Genomic DNA, 19,841 nt, shown 5'->3' on the forward strand with positions numbered 1-19,841 from the left:
CGCTTCAGGCCATCCCGATTTAGCTTTTCCGTGATTTCCCCAAATCACTCCAGGCAAATGCCGGGATGGTTCCTTTGAAAGGGCACCGCCGACTTCCTTCCCTGTCCTTCCCTAATCCGATGAGACCGATGACCTCGCAGTCTGGTCTCTTCCCTCGAAAAAGCTTAACCCATAATGCTGTGGACTGTGTTTACATGGAATACAAGCGATCATTGGTTGGAAAAGACTGTGTTCGGTTACTTGGAGACGATCTGCAGCCATTTAGGGATTTCGGGTCCCAAAACAACGACTTAATTTTTAAGGATGGCAATGTGCCATATCACCGGGCCACAACTCTTCGCTGTCGGTTTGGAGAACATTCTGGACAGTCGGAATGAATAATTGGCCCTAGATGAATAACAATGAACATTTATCTGACATAATGGAGAGATCAGTTCGTGCACTAACACAACACTTTCGCAGTTATGGATAGCTATAAAGGCAGCATGGCTCAGTATTTCTGCAGAGGACTTCCAACGATTTTTTGAGTCATAGTCATGTCGAACTGTTGCGCTACGCTCGGTAAAAGAAAATCCGTCTCAATATTAGAAGGAATTCTATGACTTTTGTCGTCTCAATATAAACAATTTAGGAGACACTCCGAGTAGCCCTCTAAGAAATTTTGTCCGTGACGCTGTCATTTACCCTCTTGTAAACTCATCAAAAGATCAAAACCAATTGTAAAATAATTTAGACAAGGTACCTTAAGATTGAAGCTGTGTCCGGACCAATACTCGAACTCGGGACCTTCGCCTTTCGCGGGAAACTGCCCTACCACCTGACAGCTTTGAGGTCAGGTCATGACTCGTGCTTTGGTGGCTCAGGTGGTAGAGCACTGGCCCGTGAAAGCAAAGGTCTCGAGTTGGAGTCTCGGTACGGTACACAGTTTTAATCTGCCAGGAAGTTTCATATCAGTACACAGTCCGGTACAGAGTGAAAATTTCGTTCTGACAGGTAGCTGTATTTTGCGGCAAGTGTAAATCGACTCTATAAAATGATGAAAAGTGTAAAGTCATCTACATGAGTGCAAAAAGGAATCCGCCAAAATTCGGTTACACGATAAATCACAAAAATCTAAAGGTTGTGTATACAGCTTAACACTTAGCTATTACAAGTACGAGTAAGTTAAAGTGGAACAATCACTTAGACGGTATCGTGCGGAAAGCGAACCAAAGACAGAATAATTTGGCAAAGCACTTAGGAAATGCAACAGGTCTTCTGCCTACTCGGAATACTGCTGAGCGGTGTGGGATCCACATCAGATAGGATAGATGGAGGACATCGAAAATGTTCGAAGAATGGCAAGTCGGGCCGGCAGTTTAAGCTGAGCGGTTCTAGGCGCTTCAGTCTGTAACCGCGCGACCGCAACGGTAGCAGGTTCGAATTCTGCGTCGGTCATGGATGTGTGTGATATCCTTTGGTTAGTTAGCTTTAAGTGGTTCTAAGTTCTAGGAGACTGATGACCACCGATGTTAAGTCCCACAGTGCTCAGACCCATTTGAGCCAGTGGCAAGTCGATTCGTACCATCCCGAATACGGAAGAATTATGACAGAAGAATTGGGATGTTATTCATTAAAACACATGCGTTTACGTTTCGACAGAATCTTCTCAAGAAATTTAAATCACCAGCTTTATCCTCAAAACGCGAAAATATTTTGTGAGCCCCCACCTACACGGAGAGAAATGATCATCGTAATAAAAAAAGAGAAATGAGAGGTTGCATGGAAACGAGAGTGTAACGTTAGAGAGACAGCTTGAGGATGATTCGATGAAGCCTCATCCAGGCACATAAATATGAACTGCCGAGTGGTCGTGCAGATATAGATAAAGCTGGGACCTGGGAAGGCAAACTGGTTACTAGGCGAGGGTGGCCGCACCGTCGTTTTTACACCTGAGAAAGGAGAAGGTGGAGCAGTAGCGGTACTGTCATACAATACACATCTTACGCATCGCTGAATGAAGTGTTCATTTAGAAGAAGAACAGAAAAAGCGTACAGTACAATTCTCCCTCGCTGCTTGCAAACACCCCGTTGGTTGGATTCAGAATACAATATTATCTTCCCTGGTGATGTTATCTTCCCGCAGTTATCTTCTCTGGCTGTGTCTGTCGATTCGTCATATATATATTTTTTCAGAAGCGTACAATAATGACGGCTATTTAATCTTCGTTTTCTCGTTCGCGAAAGTATGTCTTCTTCAGCAGTCGCCTTAACTAAAAATATTCGCAAACTAGACGCTCAAGTCACCGAAATTTCGTCACGTAGAAAGACTTGTACTAGGTTGGGTGATACACAAGGTCTATTTATTAGCATCAGAAGCATCAACAGTTATCATTTTTTTTTTTTTTAGTTTCTAGACCACGATGCTTGAAGTAATTTGACTATGGACCTCGTTCTCTGCGAGAGCAGTACTGTAAGATTTAGGTGTGAGTGTAATGATGTCGGTAGGAGGGAACCACATTTTTCGAAAATTTGGTTAGTGGAAAAAAACTTGAGAAGTTTGTTACTCCTTAATGGCAAAAGATAGAATTTCCTTGTCCTTATACATTTAAAAATAAATTAGGTCAATCTCTTTATGACTGTTCTAAGTTTTGCTGTTGTATGGAAGTGAACAACAAACGAAACCCATACCACTGCCTGAATGGACAACAATAAAACGTTGAGTGGCACGATTGTTTGACATTATTCTTCGTACAGTGTCACTATGCCAGCATTTTTTTCAAGTTGAACAGTGTATCGACTCACGTTTCTTCTAAATCAACCACTGCCCGCTTTAATTCTGATACCTACCGAATTCGAAAAAATCTTTTTGTATTTTCTCTCGCTTGCATTTAATGACTAGTTTATTCCGGCAAACTTTGAACCGACATATTTTTTCTGAGAGTTTATTTCTTTAGCCAGAAAGTGAAGCACTGTATCATAAAGGCTGTGAAACTCTTGCGAAGATTATAGCGATTGCTTTGAAATCAGAGTCTACCCGAGAACATTTTTGAGACGACCACCTAATCATTTCAGCCCCACCCCCCCTTCACCCGCTCCCCTTTGTGATACGTCCTGTATAGAAATCTTATAGATGTGACGCTTTGGGTGTCCTTCCAACCTTAGCGCCACAAGTGGCAGCTTGTGTCTCCTAGGCCATGAACCATCCCTTTGCCTAATAACACATATATCTGTGTCGCCAATGAGATATATATTGTGCGAATTTACTTCTTCTGCATTGAGAAAAATACAGGGTGACAATTGTTGACTTATAAGAAATAAAATCTTCATTACTTCTGAAAGGTTTGAACTAGGACGTTCAAACTGCACAGTTGGCTACGAATCATGATGGGAATTAGTCTCCGTATGCGTAGTTTGGTTTAGCGACGAAGCTTACTTCCATTTGAATGGTTTCGTCAACAAGCAAAGTTGGTGCATTTGGGGGACTGACAATCAGCATTTTGCGATCGAGAACTCTCTTCATAGTGTGGTTTGTAATGTCCATTCACGGAATAATCGGTGCGATATACCTTGATGGGACTGTGTCTACGGAACGGTACGTGAAGATTTTGGAAGATGATTTCATCCCCATTATCCAAAGAGACGCCGGCCGCGGTGGTCTCGCGGTTCTAGGCGCGCAGTCCGGAGCCGTACGACTGCTACGGTCGCAGGTTCGAATCCTGCCTCGGGCATGGATGTGTGTGATGTCCTTAGGTTAGTTAGGTTTAAGTAGTTCTAAGTTCTAGGGGACTAATGACCACAGCAGTTGAGTCCCATAGTGCTCAGAGCCATTTGAACCATCCAAAGAGACACTGGTTTCGACAAGGTGTGATCCTTGCAAGTCGGAGCTCGACCCCATCGAAGCAGGAGAGTGTTCGACTCCTGGACGAGCACTTTCGGAACTGGCTCTGAGGTACGCAGAGGCCACTGGCATGGGCCTCAATTAACCACCATATTCTCCGGATCTGAACAGATGCGATTCTTTTGGTTGGGCTACACTAAAGATAATGTGTACAAAAATAATCCAAAGACTATTGCTGATTTGAAAACAACCGTTCAGGAGGTCATCGACAGCGTCAATGTTCCGACACTTCAGCGAGCCATCCAGAGTTTCGCCAATATTCTGGCGAAACCACAAGCTCAGGAACGAAGATTAAGAATGCAAGAGAAGAGAAGGCCGTGAAACGACGTCGGCCAATGGTGCGCTAATTATGGCCGCGCTATAACAGTAGCGGCCTCTCCAAGAGGAGAATATAAGCACCGCTCCTGCCAGCCTAAGCCGCTCAGCATTAGCTCAGTGTTGGCACAGCTGTAGACCCGCACTCGCAGAACAGTTACTAGAGATCAATATCCGTTGCGTGTTTGGACACTGTCTATAGCAAAGAATATTACTATTTTCATGCCGTCCATCGACAAAGTAAATACGAGTTAAGTATTGTCAGTCATCTTTATTTGTAATAAAAACTATTAATGTGATTTTTCTTGAACTGTTGTATAGCATTCCGAGAACGCAGCATTCTTTAGGCACCCAGTACGAGACGATTGGGCAAGATCCCACACCTTATAATGACCGGCATATCGAACATGCCATAACATGAATCTAAATACCTATTGTGACGTTTACAAGTTGAATCAAATGTGTGCACGCCTTAATTTCTAACTAATTTTTTTTTTTTCATATAGTTCGATAATTGTCACCTGTACCTCAATCCCGTTTCTCTCGGCATCATGTTCGTACTTCCATAATTTGCAAACAGCTTCCTTACGTATGTGTATGAACATACTGCTTTCACATTTCGTTACCTATTGCCTTAAAAATTTCACTCCTTTGTCGTTCTGATCGTAGCCGTCGCGCCTACCTGCGGCAAGGTTTTCCTTCATCAGTTTGTATGCATGCACATCACGCTATGTGGCTGTACATGGTCACGTGACCGAGTTAGCTGTCGCTTTGGTTTTGTCTACGGTTAACATTACCGAGTACCGTTGAGTCAGACTGTCAAAAAAAAAATAATAAAATAAAATAAGCCTCTGGATGGGAAGCAGAAAACTAAGTGGAACTTCACTGGTTGACAGATTACGTGTTTCTTTTTCAGTATTACAAAATAGAGTCAAATTTACAAAGAACCTGTTAGCAAGAACCTTCACATCTGTACCATGTTGCATCCGCTCTGACCTGGTTGCAGACACTGATTCAGTTGGGAATTGTGCCATAAAGCCGTTGTATCGTCATCTGAGGGAAGCTGGCCCATAACTCTTGTAACTGGTCGTTGATGTTCTGGATGATGGCACTGGGACAGATTGGAGATCAGAACTGCTCCGTGCTCTATCAGGGACAAATTTGCATATCTTGTTTATCGTGGGAGTACCTCAACGTGACATAGACAGTTCATAAGCATACGTGCCATGTTTATACGAGGTTTGTCCTGAGAAGTACCAGCCGTGATCCGTAGTCACATTCGAAGGCTGTGCCCAGCATGAAGCTAATAGTAACACCACTGCGCCTCTCCAAAACAGTGAAAGGATGTCAACTCCACCCAGGTCGTCGCTTTAGTTGTGAAACCACGACTCGTCGATGAGCAAAATACAACAACCTCTACCACTAGTCGATGCTCCCAGTCGCAGCACAACTGCAAACGCAGCAGTTTTGCTGTGGTGGTAAAGGCAGCTTACGAGTGGGAGAGTAAGTCCCTAGACTAATCTGTAGATTAGTATCTTCACAGGGACTGATAGACCATTTAACTAAAAATGACTGTTGGATACTAATTTTTACAACGCTTGTTCACAACAGTAAGATTAGGTATTTTGTGTATGACAAGTTTGTTAAAAGTGCTTAATTACGTTTTATTTTGACTAAGTATCAACTGTGAAAATATTAGCAGTTCCAGTTTGCTGTAATTTATTGACCTATTTTGACAATCTCCTGACATATGATCGGGGTAATGAGTATTAAAGGTATATTCAGATGTTTTATGTTTATGTTACACTCTCTGACTTGGCCCACACCAAATAGAATGATCTCTTTTTTTTGGTTCTATGGAACGAAAACTTAATCTAATCCAACCTAATCTCCAATACGACATGAGACGGTACGTTACAGGGAGTCCAGTAGTTGTTCACGGATGGCAGGTACAGATCTTACGATGTCCTCGGTGCACAATACGGCGACGTTGTCTTGTAGTGGTCAGACGTAATTAACTGGAAACTTGACGAGTATCCAGTTCAACATCGGGCCATTGTCACCTCCCCATGGTCCAAGAATCTGGTTATTGCACGATTCTATTAGCCAGCCAAATAGAGAGCGGTAAGAGGCTGACAGGTGCTCATAACGCTGTCTCCACGAGTACTCGATGTCTTCATGTCCTTCACAGCGATCATTTAAGTTCTGTCACTATTCTTGCCTCTTGTATACCATGCCAGACCCTGTCACAACACTAAATTGGAACAACACTAATGTACCACAGTGACAGGTCTGCCGGTGGCAGAGAATTGGACCCCTGTGCTCTACAGATCCACTGATGATGTGTATGTCTACAAAGTTACATTGACAGACACCCAATTCTTCTGGATGCTTAACTTTTTTTGCAGGTGATATGTAATCGAGGAAAACATATTGCTAACGTATATGAAAAATCAGGATAGGTGGATGGATGGAGGGGGGGGGGGGGGGGGAGTGGGGGGAGGGGAATTCAATGCTGGTTCTTCGAAATTCTCCTTGAAAAAATTAGCTGTGATTGGTGACAGTGGCGAACCAAAGAGTGTTCCGTCACAGATTTCATTAGAACTTTCACCAAAAAATCAATATGTGACAGCCAGGGCGTGCCAGAATATTTTTTTAAAATTTTAGGTGAGAAGAATTTGGCTAATCTTAATGTTTATTCTTCTGCTACCTTCATAAATAGGGAAACTACATAAATGCTAGTGATCATTTCACTAATCCTCATCTGCTTGATGATGTCTACACAGACAAGAAATTTTAATGTGATGTTTGCTGTGATCGACTATTGCTTCCATTAATTCTCACTTACGGTGAAGCGAATTGGATTAAATGTGCTTATGATATCCAGGTGCTAAAAGTAAACAATGAATTGCAGTTTTTAATTGTTTTGTTTTCTACCGGAAATACAAACTGAATTAAGTCTTGTAAGTCCGCCACTGAAATCATGGCATTTTATTTTCCTCACAATACGAATAAAACTTCCTCGCACTAATTCTGTGAGAATCAATACAGGGGTCGTCCATACTCAAATAAAAACGAAATACATCAAAATAAAACTTTTTTCACTAAGTTGCAGACCTTATTACAGTTTTCAGCGAAGTCATTGCATTTCTGTAGGCTGTAACTGCTACATGGAACTAGTTCTTTAATTCCAAACGCCAAAGATTTGATCAAGGATATCATTCTCTGTGTGAAGTGTCCACCGTTTGCGAACTGTCCCCCCCTCCCCTCCCCCCCCAAAAAAATTCCTTTATTTTGGGAATAAGAGAAATCATTTAGTGCCAAGCGAGGGGTTCCGAGGATATCCAAAAATGTCCCACTTAAGACGCTGAATTTCTTGTTGTGTTCGAACTGATGCGGTAGGAGCGGCATTTTCGTGAATCAAAAACACCTTCGCCGCCATCGTTCCATGTCACTGAGGACTCGTTCGTTGCACTATCGCCACAAACATTTTTTTTTTTTTTTTTTTTTTTTTGCCTATAGATTTAGATATCGCGAACATTCTGTGTATTCAGAAAACGAATGAAATTATGCACTTCGCATTTGACGGGAATTTCAATCGACGCCGCTATTTCGAAAGGTTACAGAACAAAGAGACCTTACCTTTTGGCAACACACTGAGACAGAGGAAGTACCTACTCGAGCACTTGTGATCAAATTGGCTCTGGGTGTGGTCCTTAATTGTTCTTTACTTTCCAGTTGTAATAGCTTATACGACGTCCATTCAGTTTGTTTGAAGGAGTTATTCGTGTACTGCAGTTCATACTGAAACACAATTGCATATACTGACGAGCTAAAACATTATGACCTCCTACTTGAAAGCTTGTTTGTCCGTCTTTAGAACGAAATAAATCACATATTTAGGGTATCAGGGACCCAACAGTTTCTTCGTAGTTTTGTGGAGGTATGTGGCATTAGATAAATACGCACAAGTCATGTAATTCGGCAAATAACGAGAATAACAGGCCTCTGATTTGCGTACGCGATGGTGAAGCCCAATAGCGACCAAAGTCGGTTCTATAGGATATACATGAGGCTAATTTTGTCGCCGAAACATCAGCGTGGGATCACTATAATGCTCCTCAAACCACTACAGCATGGATCTGGCCCAGAGACGCGGACATTTACACTACTGAATGGGCATCGGGAAAGATAACAAGCATGAAGGGGTGCAGGTGGTTTGCAGCTGTCAGCGCAGATTACTGCCGCAGGCCCCTTACAAGCACAGGAGAATGTCTCCTTTAGCATATAACTACTCCCAACAGCCTGCATCCTAGGCACGCTACACGTTTCGAGCCTCCATTCATCTCGATGACGGCGTTTATGGAGACGACCATCAACCTAGTGTAGCAAAATTGTGATTCACTCGATGAGTGGACACGTTTCCATTGATCGACGGTCCAAACCCGATGGTCCCATATGTTCAAATGTTCAAATGTGTGGGAAACCTTATGGGACTTTACTGCTAAGGTCATCAGTCCCTAAGTTTACATACTGCTTAACCTAAATTATCCTAAGGACAAACACACATACACAGCCATGCCCTAGGGAGGACTCGAACCTCCGCCGGGACCAGCCGCATAGTCCATGACTGCAGCGCCCTAGACCGCTCGGCTAATCCCGCGAGGCCCAATGGTCCCGTGCCCACTGCAATCATAATTGATGATGTCGTTGGTTCAACCTGTGAAGGCGCAGTGTTGTTGTGATGCAGGCCTCCATTCTCAACAACATACAATGAATGGTATGCTCCGAAACACTTGTACGCGCACCTGCATTGTGATATTTCAGCAGAGGTGCCATAGATAACCATCTAACCTGTTTTACAGAGAAGACAAACCTCCAAACCTCACGTTCTGTGAAGAGTCGTGTACGTCCAACCATTTAGCGCCTAGTGGTAGTTTTACTGTCGTTCTACCTCTTTCCGTAGATGATCACGACAGCAGCACGTGAATATTCGGCCAGCCTCGCCGTTTTCGACATACTCCTTCACGGGCTCTCCATAATAACAACCTGCCTTTTGTCAAAGTCGCTTATCTCAATGGATTTCCCCATCTGAAGCCTCATCTGCAGCCCCAGGCTGACCACCTGTCCGTGTCAACTCCGCTTATATTCTTCTGTCACCTAGTCACGTGTCTGCAACGCCACGAGGCAGCATCCAGCGTCGCGCTGAGTAGTTGTAATAATGTTTTAGCTTATCAGTGTACTGCTGTTTACATCTTAAGGTATTTAATTTTTGTGTTAGTTTTCCAAATTGTAGCTCTCTTTAAATTTACGTAACATAAGATAGCCAAAAATAACGGCTGTACTTTATCTGCTTTGTGTCAGTCTCTTAAAATAACCATACGGAATTTTTCTGCCTATACTTACAGTGCCATGTTTTGCTGTAAGGTCCACCTCTTCCTGGTGATTATATTTCCTCAAGAGATTTTGCTGTCTTTTGTGAAAGATGCAAGTACAATTTTTTCTATGGCAGTGCGAAAAGACAGAATAGTGTGAGGGAGTTTCTCGACTGCTTTACATGCATCTCTCTCCAGTACCTTTAGCAACAAATTCAGTTCTTTTTCATTGACACGGAAAACTTTTTCTATCATTTTAATAACGTCTGAAGTTGCTTTCAATACAAATTCTAAGCAGTCGTCGGTAGCGTAATTTCGAGTTCGGTTATTCTACAAACTTTTCCTCATTCAGATTCTTCACTTGCTGATACTGGTACAGAGTATACGTATGTCGGCTTAAATTTTTTTATAGTTCTCCCATCTAGATAATTCAGAAACTATTCTTAGGCGTGTAAACTCTTATCTATGTCGCTAATGTCTAAATTTTCAGATAGACGCTTGGTTGTATCGCTGTTGATGCCTGTGTTTTAGCTAGTCGATGACAAATGAGGCATTTTCTGTCTGACGACTGCCTTGGGAAATGGGGCGGAAATACTCTGATACAATAATAAGCCGCATAATTGTCTTAAAAATGAAGGAAACAAGAACTGGGATTATTTAGTCGGACTTTCTAAGGCATCTTGTGAAAGCCTGAACAATAAGACCCAACAGAAAAAAGTTTCGTTCACTGTTAAATGCTGTTGTGGTCGCCAGAACTGCACTGTTTTCGAGGTACTTCATTTTCAGTTTGTAGGACTGGGTGATAACTTTCGTGGGGAACTGAAGAACATCACAGTGTTTGCCTTCAACAGATTTGTACATTGCAGTTTTTCCTTTCCTGCACGTGATTAACTCAAACTATGTGTTAACACACTTATCTCTTGTTGTAACACTACGATTTTAAAGTGCTTAAGCAGAATCAACTTTAATTTCATTTTAATGCCCTAGTATTATTAAAATTTCACGTAGATTCGAAGGACTATCAATGTCTGTCTGTCTGCCAAAATCGCACTGCTTTAAAACAGGCTGAATGGGGACACCTGAAAACGTTAAACATTTGTATTCAACAACTTGTTCAGGAAAAATGGTTACTCATATTTTTGAGAACAAAAGCGACATTAGGCATATAACATAATTTCCTAGCACCATTCTCGTGCTTCATCTCAATCTAATTAGGAGTGAAATGCAACTAATAAATGACAATTGATATTAAAATGCTTTGTGATATGAGATTCAAAGCTTTTACGTGACTGTATTACGAACAAAATAAACTGAAACAGACAGTAGTTTTAAGTGAAAGGAACATGGAGGATAAAGAAAAATTTTGGTTGCAATGATGATAGACCTCCCGGACGCTGAAATCCACCAGGCTGCCTATCTCTTACGCTACCGGTGACAACATAGTGCAAGTACTAAATAATGGAATATGTAAGATCATTTGTTAAGTAGTAATGTACAATGAGAAACTTAGTCCGGTAGACTTGTAAGAGTTTTTGTCTTTGCTTAAAATTCGAATCAGCCATATTTTCCATGTTTCTGCCAAGTCTCCGCAATATCCTTTTATCAGGAGTGCTAGTTCTGCAAGGTTCGCGGAAGAGCTTATGTAAAGTTTGGAAGGTAGGAGACGAGGTACTGGCAGAAGTGAAGCTGTGAAGACGGAGTGTGAGTTGTGCTTGGGTAGTTTAGTTGGTAGAGCGGTTGCCCGCGAAACGCAAAGGTCCCCAGTTCGAGTCTCCGCCCGGCACACAGTTTTAATCTGCCAGGAAGTTTCATTGTCGGTACGGTCTTTATTCATGGCTTTAAGTAAAGTTGCTTACTAAGCCACCTAGCAGATTTTAGCGCCACTTATACACAAAGTTGCACGAATTACCACCTGGCTGGCTCCTGTATATGCGGCATTCATTGTTGTTGCTATTGTTGTTGTTGTTGTTGTTATTCTTGCATTTTTAGGGCGCTCGACATTGCGGGCATCAGTGGCCGTACGTTGACTGTATGAGACTAATGGAGCTAGAGCACACAAAATGAGGATAGCCTAAAATACAACACATGAATACATAAGTACTATTTTGCTCTTTCTTACATGAACACACACGACTCCTCTGAATCACACAATGGAGCAAGCGGGTCAAGGCAGACCAGTAAAAACAATGATATCACATATGAAGTAGTCCAGAGAAGAAGATTGGCGGACCACGAAAATAATAGCTGTATGGTCCGGCGTCCAATAACCTACTAAAAGGTTTGACATAAGAGCTTAGGTTTAAGGGAAGACAAAACACAAAATCGTAAAACAGTTGCCACATTCAGCTCAATATCACCGAAAATTGAGTGCAGATCTGTCAGTAAGCCAGCTTGTACCCGATCGTCATTATATGAAATACAGTTGATTAAAATGAGGTGAACTGTAATTAGCATACCACATGAATCACAAATAGGTGGTTCTTCTCGTCTGAGAAGACTTCATCAGTTCTAACTGCCCGCAGAGAGGTGCGCCATAGCCTCACAGTCTCTTTTATTGACCACAATTTATTTTCCGTCACGCCCAGCGACTCTTACTCCTAATGAGTAGCAATGACAGCGAGGCGCGCAGAGGGATAGGTCATTCGGTTACATTGGGAACGGTACATGCCTTCTTGGCGGCAGTATTGGACAACTCACTCCCACAAATAACCTCGTGTCCTGCTACAAAGCAGAAAGAACACCCTTCCTTTGTCATGGAAAGTGCAAGATGGCGTGTCGGATTTTTTGAACAGTTCTATCTGCTGTGTGCAGATAGACTGTCTGCAGGGCGCTAAGCGAATCAGAGCAGGTGAGGAATTTGGATTCACGTAAACATTTCATCTGCTCCACAGCTTTAAGAATAACATAGAGCTCTGCGTCAAAGATCGTGAACTTATTAGGCAGACGGATCCGGAAGACACAGGCAGGGTAAATGACAGAACAACGGATAGCATTCCCCTGTTTGCACCCATCTTTATATACTGCGTTAGTGTCCTGGTACCCATTTAAAATGGCAATGAATTTAGTCTTGAAAAGGTAGTCTGCAGTGAACTATTTGTGACACTCTGACAAATCTAAAATTATTTTAGGTTTCAATATCAACCCCGAGGGATCTTTGCACCAAACATCCCTCTGTATGTTTGGCGGGAACAATCCTAGATCCAATAAATGCTGCTTCGCCCGTGAACCGAACTGTTTCGTTCTTCCTGAGCGAGTGCGAAAGAGTTTCCAAGGATTCTCAGATATTAACAGTCATAGGGAAAGCCAGTGAAATTGGAAACGGCCGAAACTTGAGTTCTTTTTTGGCCACAAGACATCACCGTCGATCAGCTAATGGTTGCTTCCCTGACTCTGTTCACAAGTTCCTGTGTCCAACAAGATGCCCTCGTGGCATACGTAGTCCAGCAGTTTTAAATGTGTTGGTCGTGTCGAGCCAAAGACCGTAAAGCCATAATCAAGACGTCATCGCACGGAAACCTTATAGAACTGCAGCAAGCAGGATCTATCTACATCCTAGTTCTTCCTATTCAAGCTCTGAATGATATGCAGCGCTTTAAAAGCTCTTATTTTCAGCTGTTCGGGATGTGGCAGCCAAGTAAGTTTGCTATCAAATAGAAGACCTCCTTAAAATGAAAAACAGTACCCACAGCTTTAGTTTCGAAAGTGTAAAAAGTGAACGATCACGATTAAAATCAGTACATACTGTTTCCTCTGGGGAGAAAGTAAAACTATTCAGAACAGTCCGTTATTCTAGTCTCTTAAATATCAACTGTGTCTTACGAGAGGAAGATGTGGGACTAGAAGTGGAATAGAAAATAGAAAATTCATCCACAATGAGCACTGCACGGTACAGACGATATGCCATTGATCGAAACTGCGAACAAAGTGACGCTTAAGAAACTTCCCTGTGGGTACCAAGCACTGAGGAAATCTGTCGAAGAGAGTATTCTTGACTGTGAACTGAAAATAACGTTGAGCAACAAAGTCGGCAAAAAAAGGGGGGCGGGGAGGGAGGGGTGTGCTCGGCCACGAGACCTCATTTATGTAGTTGACAAAATATGTTGTGTCTCCACGTAGCGTCTTATGTGTTTTCAGAGTCAAAAAATATGGGTATTAAAGTACACAGCTGGCAAGAGCGACAGCCTGGTAGCTGTCTGGCAGCATGTGGCCCTTTACTGATTTAAGAAGTGGGATCATTATAGATTCCCTCCAAGGGACAAGATATTCCCTATCTCCCCACGTCTTATTATAGAAAGCAAATAAGGTTTCCTTTGATTCTGGGTTAAGGTGCCATATCATACCATAATGTCTCAGTCCTGGCTCACGGGAGATATAGCGAGCTGCAGTTAATGCCGTGTCCATTGCCCACTTGGAGAAAGGGACATTGTAGGCGAAAACCGGACGTCTCCTCTCCCGAACTTCGCGATAGGTGTGGAAACCTGAAGCGGGCCTCATTGACGATGTTACATCATAAAAGTACCACGCCATGGTGTTAGAGACAGTTTGGGCTTTATTTTCAGGCCTCCATTCTCCTGTATGGCACCTAATGGACACGACATGCTTTCCCCAGATACCTTTCTTACACATTCCCATACACCAGTGCCGGAAGTTAAGCGAATAACGGACTTCAGAAACTCGTCCCATAATTGCTTCTTACTCAACTTCACTGTCCATCGGACGTTTATCTCACTAACGGAAAGGCTCGAAGGTTCTCTACTACTGGGCTGTCCCGTATTGCACAACGATACTGAACGTTCCATAAAGGACGACCTGACGATTTAGATATAGATGCATCAGCAGCAGCGTGGATTACATTTGTAATATGACACATCCAGTCCTGGACGCTTTACTTGTGTTCAACAATAGCCAGATGGCTATATAGGGCCCAGTTCCCCTAGGTTAGTGTCAACCTTTGTGATTTTCCTTCAGGCTCCGTTCTGTATAAAAGGCGGAGAGTAATAGGAAAGTTGCTGCTGGAGTGGCGGTCGTTTGCCACTTCCTATTCGACAGAGTTTGAGAGAGCAGGACAGCCAACTGTCAAATCGATGGTGGATAATATCTCCGTTCCTACCCAAAAATGTGTTACTGCACCCGCATTCAGAGACACGTGGGGCCTCTTTCAAAAACTAGACACCCTCGGCAGATGGAGAAATTACTCCATAGAGTATCATGGGCATTAAAATCCGCTAAGACCACAAACGGTGGCGGAAGCTGGTCGATCAACTCCGAGAGTGCATCGTCATCCAGTGGTTCCTGTGGCAGAAGATAGGGTTACCTGAAAGGACACCAAATGTACAGTGGCAGCAATTGCCTGTAGTGTGGTAATTAGATTTATGGGCGAGGAATAAACTCTGTCACCGACGCAGACTTCCACTCTTGTCTGAAACCTGTCGCAATGATCATCTTTTCAATAAAGACGATAACCACTCTACACAGGAGTATCGCAACCCTTAAAATGTTTACTGAAGACACACACACAGAGATTGTGTGAGGAACTTAAGATCACCCAGGCAGTTAAGCCAAGATCCCCGGGCCCAGTGACACACAACACGTCAAGAAGCGTGCCAAGATGTTACGTTGACAGACAACTGAGTTCACTCACCAGTTCCTACTCGGGGAACCCGGGTTTTCCAAGGCCGTACCCATGAATGCTGAGCACTCTGAGGGGTCGACGTTCATATCTCAAGCAACTTTCACCAGGAAGCTGACATTAATCGGAATTTGTCAGTACAGTTGACACTGGCATTCACTGAAGGGTTCTTCATTCTATTACTATAACAACAAAAAAATTAAACAACGGCCCTAGATGCATACAGTTTACTGGCGTTTTCCCTAAATTTGTCCAGCTTCCGTGATTAACTTTTACATAAACTGAACTGGCTATTGTTTTCACTAACACAGTATCTGGAGCCATAGAGAAATTCAAGCATACATCTTCATGCTGCAGTACTTTAGGCTTAGACTTTCCTTCTCTTGGTTTCTCGCGCATTATTCTCCTAGGCAGTCTAGCCTTCGTCGCTATCAAATTGTGATCTGACTCAGTTCGTGGGCTTGGATACGCCTTGAAATCCAGTACGCAGTTGCTGAACTGTCTACCATGATGTAACTCAACTCCAATCTTTCCTTGTCTCCCGGTCGTATCCCAGTATTCCTCCTCCTTTTGTGTTTGTTGAACAGAGTGTCGCTATTACCATCTGAAATGTACAAAATAGCTCAACAACTTTTTCTCCTCTCTCTTTCCTTCCACCTACCCCACATTCTCGCTTTATTATTCCTTCACTACTTTAGGGTTCCCTTTACCCATTTCTGGTTTCGTTTTGGTTTACATGCTCAGTGTCTTCACGCGCTTTCTCTGTCTTTTCAATCTTTTTTTTTCTTTTTTGTTACATCTGCTCGAATGCTTTAACTGTTGATGTGGATGTCAGTTGTAGATTCTAATCAGACTAATCGTTTCATTGAAGGCATTACAGAAAATTAATCTCTGTACTACCTTTCCATCTTTGTCAAATGCTACTCCCGTTACATCATCTTCTGCTGCTCTTAATATTACGCGATATTCGTTTGACCAGATATCTTTCTTTTCTTTCCGTTTCAATCCACTGGCCCCATATTATTTGGACCAAGCCCTTACATTCATCTTTACAGTTTTTCTAGCTTTCCCATCACATGCAGTCTTGTGGTATTATACGTTCCAACGCATAGAATGTTACCCTTTCGTTGTTTAACCAACGTTTTTCTCATTGTCTCCTTCCCTTGGCAGTCCCCTCCCATAGATCCGAATTTCGGACTAATCCCATATCTTTTGCAGATGAAGCAAACATCATGACTATTCTTGAGTTACAGTACGTATGTCCTATGGATACACGTCACGTGTCCGCAATGCAGTGGTGTCCATAGTCTTCTGCAAACTCATGCAGGTTATGATTGCCGATTCTTATGCCTTTTAGGGAGAGTTTCCCAAAGTATAAAAGGAAGCCACGAATCTCTGTATACTTCTCCGTCTTCTTTTACAAGTTCGTTGTCAGAACGTAGCTGACTCCTCATACCGACAGTCTTCTGCCGCTTTTTCTGTTTATTTTTTGTCAAAATTGAAGCAGTGTTTGACACTGGACGCACTACGTTTTGAGTTCTAGTCAAAGACACGAACTCGAAATCATGGTGTCCTTACAATCATTAACCAGTTCATTAGTTACATTGTGCAGAAGGAAAAACCCTTGTCGTCACATTTGTATGTTATATCGCAGTAGTGTCATCATATCTCGTGCTGATCGTCGGACTCAACAGCAGGATGGCAATACCAAGGCACTTAATCACGTCCAGTTCGTGGGTACCCAACGGGGTGCCCAATCCATGTTCGAGGTCCTGTAAGTATTGGGAGTTCAGGTACGGCCATGTCAAAGATGGACCTGAGTACCTCCATTATGGGGAAATACTGTCGCAGGCAGAGCTAACGTCAGCGGCAGGGGTCGACTACAACGTGACAGACAGAGATAACAGGCACCTTACTAACTTCAGAATAAGTGCTGCAAAACCCCAGCTGGTGGGCAAGCATTCCTTCCAGGACCACCTAACCACAAGAGATACAGAAACCACCGCTACACAAGTGTACATTTGTTTACCGCATGTTAAATGTCTCAAGCACAACAACACCACGCCTGCATACTGAACAAGGTCGTGGCATGCTTTAATACCCGAGGATAGATTGCGAGTACATGGAAAGACCCAACTGAAGAATGCATACATCTTGCCGACAGAATGATGTTAGGGCAGATAGTGGGAGTATTTTCATATGGAACATGTTTACTCAGGCTAAAATATGGTCCATGATACATCTTCTCTCATCTACTTTTGACCAAGTACCATACGCTTATCTTGTCGTCATTTTTAGCCCGTCGAGGCATAGACACATCATGGATGATTATAATATCTGTGTTTTTACAGATTCTGTATCACTACATTAAGATTCCATACGCTTATTAACGGAAGTAGCATCCCATGAGGTACCAAACGATACTTGTAACTGGCTTGTGGACTTCATGGTCCATAGATGGTTCCGATACCAATGGTTATACAATGTCTGTATCTTTAAAATATAATATCTTTCAGAGGGGACGCTAGTACTGTATTACCGTGAAATGAAGGAGAGAGTGCCACGGATGATACTCGAATCGGAGTGGCAGCCATTAAAACAACGTCGTTTTCCGCTGCGGCACGAACTTCTCATGAAATTTCAATCACCAACATTTTCCTGAAAGTTTTTTGTTGGCACCCACGCACCATAGTGAAATAAGAGAAATCAGAGCCCTCACCGAAAGATTTAAGTGTTCGTTTTCCCCGCGCGTTGTTCGAGAGTGGAACTGTTGAGAATTAGCTTAAAGGTGGGCTGTTCAACTCTCTGACAGGCTGAGAATTATGAACTGTGGAGTAATCATACAGACAGATATAGATGTACATGTAGATCGCTAGACGTGGCCTTTACCACTCACATTTGAGAGGACGACGGCTTAAACCTGCGTTCGGCCATCCTGATTTAGGTTTTCCGTCGTTTTCTAAACCGATGGGGCCGACGATCTCGATGTTTGGTCCCTTCCCGCAAACCCATCAAATGACCTTCGTCTAACCAAGCGCGCCCGAGGACTGATTACCAACTTTCACATGACACACAGTACAAAATCCTGACACTCGCACATGTCGTGATTCCGGCACAGAGAGAGGCAAATATTTTATTGTCTTTTTTATCCCTTCGAGGCATGGATACATCATGGATAGTTGTATTATCTGTGTTTATACATGTTCTGTACCTCTACATTAAGATGAACTCTATACGTACATGGATCGGTCATGAAGACGTGCTCGGATAGCCGAAGTGGCTAAGGTGACTTTATGTGAGAAATCGGGGTTCGCGTACCTGTTCCGCACAAATTTTCATGTGTCGCAAACTGCTGGCGTGAATACATAGTCGCAGGATGCGAGCCCATTTTGAGTAAAAGAGAAGTAACATGAGGAGTGACATAAGAAAGTGTGTTGCTACAACCATGCTGTACGTTTATGGCCTCGTAGAGATTATTATTTTCAAATCTTTTGATGACGATATAGTTATCGATAGTAACATGCTGTGTGAAACAGGTTACACAAATATTCCATCAGACTATGATAAGTTTTACAATGGTTGCCATGATTGGAAACTTACATCAAATGTTAAGAGATGTAGAATTGTGTGCTTCATAAACCGAAAAAACGTAGTACCCGACAAGAAAAAATATCAAGAAGCGACAAATGGAATCAGTCACATTATGCAAGTACCTGGGCTAAACAATTTGTAAGGATACGAAATGGACTAACTTTACGTTCAAGAACCAGGATCAATTTCTATCTTGTTACCAGGTCTACCAACCAGACAGCATTTGAGCATATAAACTGGAGTAAATCAACTCTCACATTCAAGCCCCTTTTTTGTATTAGCTACGTCTTATCACAGACACCCGACGACCTTCTCACGCTACGTAATCGGAGAAACGTCAGATTTCCTTTAGCCACCAACACAGTGACATAGACGAGGCCTTAACCCTCAGGTGGCGTCCGCACGTATTTTCACATGGGACATGGCAGTCCCACGATTTAAAGCGATGCACAGACTTCAGCGAGGGACCCTGTGTTATTAGATCAATTGTGCAACACGCAGACAGGCTAATAAATGTCAGTTAGCAGCGTCAGGCCGCACCTTGCTCAAAGAGACTTTACTGTGTGACAGCCAGTGCAGCGACTATCACAGAGAACTGTAATTTCTGACTGAGACGAGGTCTTGAACGCTGAGTGGCTAGTTGCTCAACTAATCATGAGCATAATTATACGCTTATTCTGCTATCTCATTCTGGACAAATGTCCGATGAGTGAGCTTAGCGTAACTGAGTTTATCTTAGAGAATAATACCATTCCTACTGCAAGTCGAGTCATCTATGAACTTGTGCCGGGAGACATAATGCGTTTAATGCGAGGCTGTCGTAACTTATGGCTCCTACAGTATCACGCACAGTCGGGGAACAAGTTGACTACGCACGGAAAGCAGCAAATATAGCTGTTCTACAGTGGCCACGTTTGCATATCACGCCGTAACTTATTTATGTGTGAAACTACATTGTTTCGAACTGAATGCCGCTGGCGTCGCTGTCAGCTTCAAAAGTTCGTAGACGTGCTGCATATTAACGGAAGCGTTAAAGTTTCATGGCCAAGTC

This window comes from Schistocerca gregaria, chromosome 6 (assembly GCF_023897955.1).
Source record: "Schistocerca gregaria isolate iqSchGreg1 chromosome 6, iqSchGreg1.2, whole genome shotgun sequence".
Lineage (NCBI taxonomy): Eukaryota > Metazoa > Arthropoda > Insecta > Orthoptera > Acrididae > Schistocerca > Schistocerca gregaria.